We start from the raw sequence: 5651 nt of genomic DNA on the forward strand, positions 1-5651 counted from the left end.
TCCCTCTAACGCTCACTCACTCCAACACTCACTCCCTCACAGACTCCCCCATGCACACACTCCCTCAAACACACACATCCCAAAACAATCATTCCACCGAACATAGTCTTTCCAGTAACACTCACTCTGTCCGAACTCCCACTTCCCATCTGAACACACAACCTGTGCAAAGCCACCTAAAGCACGTAATGTTACCCTACTCTAGCCTCTCATTCAGAGAGTCACTTAGCCCCATGTGGTTGTAATCTAGCCCCTCTCCCCATCCCACAGAGAAATAAGGGAATGCTGCATTGTCACTTGCTCCCCCTTTGAACTGACCATGATGTCAAGGTGCCGGTGTTGGACTGGGGTGGACAAAATCAGAAATCTCATGACTCCAGGTTATACTTCAAGAGCTTTATTCAGTATCAGAAGTTTTTGGACCGCTGCCCCTTCATCAGGTGAAAGCTTGTGATTTCAAATAAGTCTGTTGGACTTGGTGATGTGTGACTTCTGACTTTTTCTTTCAAATCTTTACTCAGAGAGTGGTAAGGGAGTGGAATGCACTACCTGCTAATGTAGTCAACTCAGCCTCATTAGGGAGATTTAAAAAGTCCTTAGATAAGCACATGGATGATTTTGGGATAGTGTAGCAGAAACGAGCTGAGAATAGTTCACAGGTCGGTGCAACATGGAGGCTGAAGGGCCTGTTCTGCGCTGTATTGTTCTATGTTCTATGTTCTATGACACACTGACTTTTGGGTTCCCAACTGTCCCCTCAGAGGGGTATTGTAGGCTGTGCATCAGTATTGAAGGAGGAGCAGGAGTTATCCCCTCAGAGTGCTGCCCAAAACATACCCCAAGAAACCTTCCTCAAGGCAGATTAATCTAGTCAGTATCACGTGGCAGCTTTGTGGGATCTTGCTGTGTACAAATTGGAAGCCATGAGATTGTTGTATGTATACATGCAGCATTTTCAGCTCAGAGAGGCATACTTAATGCTTTGGCAGTGTTGGTTTTAAAGAAGATGATTTATATTATTAGCTCATCTCTTTCACTCAATTTCAGGACCTCCCTGACTCCGCCCCTTTCGCGGGATATGCAGATGAGCATCGCCGGGAATTATGGGATAATCACATCGACGGGGAACAATTGACATTTAAAGGAAAATATTTCAATGAATTTGGGACTTAAAGCTAAGAAAATACATATATAAGAACAGATAGGCAAACATAGAGCATGCAGGGTGTAGGGCGGATCACCGTGACTGAACAATGTGTTGACTGTCCTGGGTCTGGAGCCGCGTAGAATGAATGGTTACATCAGTGAGGTATATCCTTGCCTGTTACTCCTTTCAGGAGTTACAGAACGTGATGAATGGAGTATATGAGCTTGTGATTAGCTGGCTCCCACCCCTGAGGGACTAACAACTCCTCAAGGGCCATTCTGATTCTCACTGATGTTTCATGTAATACTGGCTTATCCGGTTCCTGTATAATAAAAGGGTATGTTTATTTAAACTGAGATAAGGTGGTCTGGTTATCTTTACTTGCTTGAAGCTAAGTTGTGTGTGATTATGGTGCAAGGGACTGCAGGTAACTCATTGATGGGCAGGACTTGGGGTAATGTATAGCCAATGAAGGAGGTGTTCATGCTCTGAAATTATTAAACTCCATAATAAATCTGAAGGTTATAAGGTCTGCAAAGTGGAAGATCAGGTGTCAGTTCTCTGAAACTAATAAATAGGGTTAGGTGCATTTTAGTCAGATTGTCCTTTTGTGGAGAAGTTTATGAAGAAAAACACCTTTGACCACAAGTCCATCGGAAGTGGTCAGCACGTAGTGGCCTTGGGACCCTTCGGGAAAAGGAGAGGGCGGATCCTATCAAGCGGTTTGCTGAGCAGATTGTCAAAGTCATTTGTCAGTGGCGCAGTGGTTAGCATTGCTGCCTCACAGTGCCAGAGAGCCGGGTTCAATTCCCAACTCAGGTGACTGACTGTGTGGAGTTTGCGCGTTCTCCCTGTGTCTGCGTGGGTTTCCTCCGGGTGCTCCGGTTTCCTCCCACAGTCCAAAGATGTGCAGGTCAGGTGAATTGGCCATGCTAAATTGCCCTAAGTGTTAGGTAAAAGGGGTAGATGTAGGGGAATGGGTGGATTGCGCTTCGGCGGGTCGGTGTGGACTTTTTGGGCCGAAGGGCCTGTTTCCACACGTTAACTAATCTAATCTAATCTAATGCCTCATCGCCAGAATTTTCCAACAAGCACCGAGACATGGCTTGGCTGGTGGTGAGAAGGGCATTACCTGTGAGATCCTTTATGCACGCCCGGACTCTCAGCCACACCGCACGCTGCTCTCGAAGCGGCTGCGGGGAGGAACGAGACAGTCACACACCTCCTTCTGGAATGTGTCTCTGCAGAAGAAGTCTGGAGAGGAATGCAGTGGTGTTTGTCGAGGTTCGTCCCAAGCAGCGCCGTGACGCAGGACTCCGTGCTCTACAGTCTGTTCCCCGGGACGCGCACCGAGATGAACATCAACAGTGCCTGGAGGATCATCAACTCGGTGAAGGACGCTCTGTGGGTGGTCCGAAACCCATTGATCTTCCAGTTGAAGGAGTTGACCCCGACTGAGTGTTACAGACTGGCACATTCCAAGGTCCAGGACTACGTGTTGAGGGACGCGCTGAAGCTTGGGGCAGCTGTCGCCAAGGCGCGGTGGGGAAAGACCACCGTGTAACATCTGCCTGTCTAAGAAGAACTGGGAGCCCACGCAGTCATTTGGGCTCTGCTGACACCTCAGCAGAAGAGCTGCATAGTAAATGTACAGATTTGTATATAGGAAAAATAAATTTCGATGTCTGTATGTAAAGTGACGTAATGTGTGCACAAAAATGACATGACCAATTGTATAGAAATCCAAATAATTTTATGAATAAAGTATATTTCTGAAATTAAAAAAAGTCAGGCGTAAATGTAGGGAATGGGTGGGTTACGCTTTGGAGGGTCACTGTGGACTTGCCCGAAATGTCGATTTTCTTGTTCCTCGGATGCTGCCTGACCTGCTGTGCTTTTCCAGCACCACTCTAATCTTGACTCTGATTTCCAGCATCTGTAGTCCTCAATTTTGCCTTGTTGGGCCGAAGGGCCTGTTTCCATAATGTAGGGAATCAAATTCAGCATCGGTAAGCAGAATTAACACTATGAGTCACGTATGACTTTTTCAGAACTTTCATTTGTCCGGCACTTTAGCCTGTACTGTAGTTGATGATTCACTTCACCTCTGACTGGCTGAGTTTTTCTATTTTTTCAATCTCAAAAGTATGGTTTATTCACAGAAAAATCTCTTTGTATATTTACATTGACACAAAAGCAGTTCGGTTCCACATAGTTGCATATTATATCAAACAAACAAAACGTCAAATTTTGAATCTATCCCAAATTAACCATAGACCTCTCTTACACAATGCTCATATTTACGTATGTTTGCGGCAAGAGGAGCCTAACAATGTCCAACATTGGATGACATGTTGGCTCGAGGGTTAGCACTGCTGCCTCACAGTGCCAGGAACTGATTGATTCCACCCTCAGGTGACTGTGTGGGTTTCCTTTCGGTGCTCTGGTTTCCTCCCACAGTCCAAAGATGGGTAGGCTAGGTGGAAATGCACAATTACAGGGATAGGTTAATGGATGTCCACCCCACTGACCACCCTGTACCAATCACCCCACCTTAATGGCCATCCCACTCCAATTCCCCACCCCACTGACCATTCCACTCCAACACCCACCCCACTGACCATCCCACTCCATTCCCTCACCCCACTGTCCTCCGTACTCTAACCTCCACCCCACTGACCATCCCACTCCAATCCCTCACCCCACTGACCACCCTGCTCCAACCACCCACACCACTGACCATCCCACTACAATCCCTCACCCTGTTGAACACCCCACTCCAACCCCCACTCTACTGACCATCCTACTCCAATTCCTCACCCCACTGACCATCCCACTCCAATCCCTCACGCCACTGACCACCCCACTCCAACCCCTACCTCACTGACGATCCCACTCCAATCCCTCACCCCACTGAACATCCCACTCCAATTCCCCATCCCACTGACCATCCCACTACAATCCCCCACCTCACTGACCATCCCCCTCCAATCCATCATCTCAGTGACCATCCTACTCCAATTCCACACACCACCGACCATCCCACTGCAATCCCCCACCCCACTGACCATCCCACTCCAATCTCTCACCACACTGACCACCCTGCTCCAATCCCCCACCCAAATGACCATCCCACTACAATCCCCCACCCCACTGACCATCCCACTCCAATCTCTCACCACACTGACCACCCTGCTCCAACCCCCCACCCAAATGACCATCCCACTCCAATCCCTCACCCCACTGAACATCCCACTCCAATTCCCCATCCCACTGACCATCCCACTACAATCCCCCACCTCACTGACCATCCCCCTCCAATCCCTCATCTCAGTGACCATCCTACTCCAATTCCACACACCACCGACCATCCCACTGCAATCCCCCTCCCCACTGACTATCCTACTACAATCCCTCACCCCACTGACCACCCTACTCCAACCCCTCACCCCACTGACCATCGCACTCCAATCCCTCATCTCACTGACCATCCCACTCCAATTCCCCACCCCACTGAACATCCCACTCCAGACTCCATCCCTCTGTCCATCCCACTCCAGCCCCTCACCCCACTGACCATCCCATCCAATCCCTCACCCCACTGACCATCCCACTCCAATCCCCCACCCCACTGACCACCCTACTCCAACCCCCCACCCCACTGACCATCCCACTCCAATTCCCCACCCCACTGACCATCCCATCCAATCCCTCACCCCACTGACCATCCCACTCCAATCCCCCACCCCACTGACCACCCTACTCCAACCCCCCACCCCACTGACCATCCCACTCCAATTCCTCACCCCACTGACCATCCCACTCCAATCCCCCACCCCACTGACCATTCCACTCCAATTCCCCATCCCACTGACCATCCCACTCCAATCCCCCACCCCACTGACCATTCCACTCCAATTCCCCACTCCACTGACCACTCTGCTCCAACCCCCCTCCCCACTGACTATCCTACTACAATCCCTCACCCCACTGACCACCCTACTCCAACCCCTCACCCCACTGACCATCGCACTCCAATCTCTCATCTTACTGACCATCCCACTCCAATTCCCCACCCCACTCCAGACTCCATCCCTCTGTCCATCCCACTCCAACCCCTCTCCCCACTGACCATCACATCCAATCCCTCACCCCACTGACCATCCCACTCCAATCCCCCACTCCACTGACCACCCTACTCCAACCCCCCACCCCACTGACCATCCCACTCCAATCCCCCACCCCACTGACCATCCCATCCAATCCCTCACCCCACTGACCATCCCACTCCAATCCCCCACCCCACTGACCACCCTACTCCAACCCCCCACCCCACTGACCATCCCACTCCAATTCCCCACCCCACTGACCATCCCACTCCAATCCCCCACCCCACTGACCATCCCACTCCAATTCCCCACTCCACTGACCACTCTGCTCCAACCCCCCTCTCCACTGACTATCCTACTACAATCCCTCACCCCACTGACCACCCTACTCCAAC

At 50.6% G+C, this 5651-nt stretch overlaps 1 non-coding gene across 1 annotated transcript; it reads left to right on the forward strand.

Moving 5' to 3' along the window:
* The first annotated feature begins 1298 nt into the window (after positions 1–1298).
* On the forward strand, positions 1299–1430 carry LOC132831962 (U8 small nucleolar RNA). Its single transcript, XR_009646890.1, has one exon. It is a non-coding gene; the product is annotated as a U8 small nucleolar RNA (small nucleolar RNA).
* Positions 1431–5651: the final 4221 nt, after the last annotated feature.

The sequence above is a fragment of the Hemiscyllium ocellatum genome, chromosome 33 (genome assembly GCF_020745735.1).
Source record: "Hemiscyllium ocellatum isolate sHemOce1 chromosome 33, sHemOce1.pat.X.cur, whole genome shotgun sequence".
Taxonomy (NCBI): Eukaryota; Metazoa; Chordata; class Chondrichthyes; order Orectolobiformes; family Hemiscylliidae; genus Hemiscyllium; species Hemiscyllium ocellatum.